The following is a 3,301-nucleotide window of genomic DNA, read 5'->3' as shown; positions in this document are numbered from 1 at the left end:
TGGGAGACGACAAAATGAAGCTGATTGTTAGCACCCTTAGCACACTCCTGTAAGGATTTCCAAGGATAAAAACTGCTTTTGACTTCAATTCTCAGAGCCAAAGGAAAGAGATGTTAAATTTGTTGTTGAATCCTCTGGAGTGAGCATCTTGTTCCCTCTCCTTCCTAACAGCTCAAAGCACAATCTGTGGCAGTGCATGCATGTGGCATGGCCAAGAAGCAGGACTTGGTTATACAGCCAGCTCTGTCTGACATGTGTCTCCCTCCAACCCAAGCCACAGATCCACCCCTCAAGAGTAGCTAAGGAAGAGCACAGTGGAGATCCTAGAAGAAGCCTGCACTTAGGAGCAATCGAGTGTCACTGATTCTCCTTCATTTGCTCCAACAGACAGAGCTAAACTCGATTCAGATTTCTAAGGAAATTTTTGAACATATTTTTGAAGAAAGATTGAGGAAACGAGAAAATTGAATGGGATTGCACAGTGGTACTGTGACCTCTGTGTCCAGAGCTCTGCCATAAATTGGAAGAAAAGTGCCAATTAATCTGACACTGAGGAAGGCTCAGGCAACAAAATCGTTTCATGTCCGCTCATTTCCCCCCATGACATGCAGTGCTCTCCACCTTGCTAATTGGAGAACGCTTGCTAACAGCTCTCTGATGTGGGTTTAATTAAATACCTTTTGAATACCTCTGAGCTGTGGGGAAAAGTGGTGGAGCCATTCCAAGTGTGGCAGACTGAGGGACCGCTTCAAGTCTGGGGCTGCTTTCTTCATTGCTGAAAAAACACAGATGCTATGGGAGCAGTAGAGGAGTCTCTAATAACAAGAAACTAAAGGCTGATATAACATCCGGCTGGGGAAAGAAGGGTGTCCTACATCACAACAACTATTGTCATACTGCAGAGATGATGCTTGGTCATCCTGGGAGAGCTGCAGCAAAGGAAGAGACTGAAGGAGGGAAAACACACCTATGGGGGATATCTCCCCCATACCGAGGATGCTGCTTTTGTAGCCCGAGAAGAAGGGATACAGATCAGCAAGGGGGGCTAGAGTAGTGAATGGTGGAGGAGAACAGAGGAAGACATGGTGTTCTTGAAGGGCATAGCCCCTTCAAGTGAGGTCAACCCTCAGCCAAAGCCGCAGCCATGAAATAACTCTTCCAATTTCTTTTAAGCACCCATTTCCCCCTTCATCCCTGCTGCTTCTTAGGCTGAGTGCTGCAGGAAAGAACTTACAAATAATCTCAGAGCAAAGGAAAGCGTCTATTTAGCTTATCAGAAAGGAGGTCAAGAGGTGATTTGATTACAGTGCATAAGAGCCGTCAGCGGAAGAAAACACCAGTTTCTAAAGAGCTTTTTAATCTATCAGAGAAAGCCAGAACAAGAACCAATGGCTGACAGATGAAGTCAGACAAATGCAAATAAGACATAAGGCACATATCTTTAGCAGAGAGGGAGATAAATGAGAAGAGCAAACTCAAGGAGATCGGTACTCAGTGCCTCTGGCTGCCTTCAGCTCAGAGCTGGGTAGCAGACTTAAGCCAGGGAGAAGCTGGGCTGGTTCCAAAGTGGAGTTTATGGGTCTGCAGTATATAGGTATATAGGGTAGTCTGGAGCTTCTTTCTCTCTTAATAGCAATTTCAGAAAGTTTTCAGTTCCTTGCTAATTGTGGGGTAGAAAAGTGCTTGATATTCATGGTTTCAAAGTCAAAACCTTCTCTTTGGGCCTGGGATTTCCAAAGGTTTGGTGGTAGTCTGAGTGTTTGACATCCTTCCTGTCAATGTGCCAGCCATGTCCTGGTGAAAAATTCCAACTGAGCGGAAGGAAAAGTTCTGCCATGGGTAGAAATAAAAGCATGGACAGTGGGCAGCATAAAACAAAAAGAAATGTAAGGAGGTCTGGCTCATCATGCACTCATGACTGCAGTGGCATGAGACATTAGCAGGAATGTAAGTGAAAAAAATACAAGTCTGGAGAGATCCTTTATTCAAATTTCTCCCCCGTTTCCAGAACTTTGTGGCTGCTGGACTCTTGGAGGTTGTCACATAGCCATCAGCAGGCTCTGAATGACGCTACTTCCATTACATTTTCAGGCTGCTTTTACATCTATTCACACCTGCCTGGAAAAACAACATTCATAATTTAATAACAAAAAATGTGTTATTTCGCTTCTTTCAAATCTTTCCACTGATGCTCCTATTTTTTGTGTCTGTCAGGGGCACAATATACTTACTAATTGCTACCTTTTGCACGATTTGAGATTGTTGAAGCTTCTCACCCTCACTCCATCTTTCAGTCAGTGTCCTGGTGAAGTCAGTCCCACTCAGTGATGAAGGGGCACACTCACTCCATCAGTGCTGTGGCCAGTCCATCTATGAATTGTTCATAACACAGTTGAGCCATCTTTCAGATTGGAAGAGCAAGGAAAGTATATACAAACAGTATGCCAGAAAATATGTCTTATCTTGGGTTGACTGGGAACATTCCTTTTTTTTCCTCATACTGCTAATCCCAGCATCTTTCGGCATCTCTGGCAGAAGGGACAGTAAGCACAAGCACTAATTTCCATGTTTCTCATCTGAATTTCTCCTGTTTAATGATAAAAAGGGTTTCCATGCCTGGATCCTCCAGCAATGACCAGACAACTACCTCTTACTGCTCTTACTGCCACGTTTTCTCCTTTTTCTTTGTACAGCTGCGTTCAATTAAGGAAAAGTTCTAAGGGATAAACCTAGCAGACCCTTTTTGGCCCTGAGGCTGTTTTGTGGTGAAACAGGTATTTAAATATTTATCACTTGCATGTGGAGGAATATCCTGGATTGCACTTCTGGGAAATAGATAGTTTATTCAGCATCAAGTTAAAGTCATTGTTAAGATGTGGCAATAGTTTCATAGCAGTGATGGGTGCTTACTAGCAATTGGATAAATTCTACAACTGAACCTGTCTTCATTCTCCTATGCTCCCTGGGCTGTCATAATCATAGAATCATGAAGGTTGGAAAAGACCTCTAGGATCATCCAGTTCAACCCCAACCCACCACCACCATGCTCACTGACCATGTCACTCAGTGCCACATCTCCACAGTTCTGGAACATCTCCAGGGACAGTGACCCCATCACCTCCCCTGGCAGACTGTTCCAGTGCATCACTGCTCTTTCTGAGAATAGTTTTTTCCTAATACACAACCTGAACCTCCCCTGGTGCAATGAGGTTCCATGGGAGGGAAAAGTGGGCTGAAATTGGGTCGCCCTGCGAAATGCTTGCCAAAGCCTACTAAAGGCAGATATCTTGGCTCAAACAGA

At 44.3% G+C, this 3,301-nt stretch overlaps 1 long non-coding RNA gene across 1 annotated transcript; it reads right to left on the bottom strand.

Annotated features, from left to right (window-relative positions):
• Window positions 1–1,981: 1,981 nt before the first annotated feature.
• LOC149916877 (uncharacterized) lies at window positions 1,982–3,080 on the bottom strand. Its single transcript, XR_016468966.1, has 3 exons — window positions 3,056–3,080; window positions 2,232–2,370; window positions 1,982–2,118 (listed from the first exon to the last, which is right to left on the bottom strand). It is a non-coding gene; the product is annotated as an uncharacterized LOC149916877 (long non-coding RNA).
• Between the last annotated feature and the right edge of the window lie 221 nt (window positions 3,081–3,301).

The sequence above is a fragment of the Phasianus colchicus genome, chromosome 9, assembly GCF_987193195.1.
Source record: "Phasianus colchicus chromosome 9, bPhaCol1.hap1.1, whole genome shotgun sequence".
In the NCBI taxonomy this organism is placed as follows: Eukaryota; Metazoa; Chordata; class Aves; order Galliformes; family Phasianidae; genus Phasianus; species Phasianus colchicus.
The sequence above is the reverse complement of the archived record's forward strand: the minus strand, read 5'-3'. Positions and strand labels throughout refer to the sequence as shown.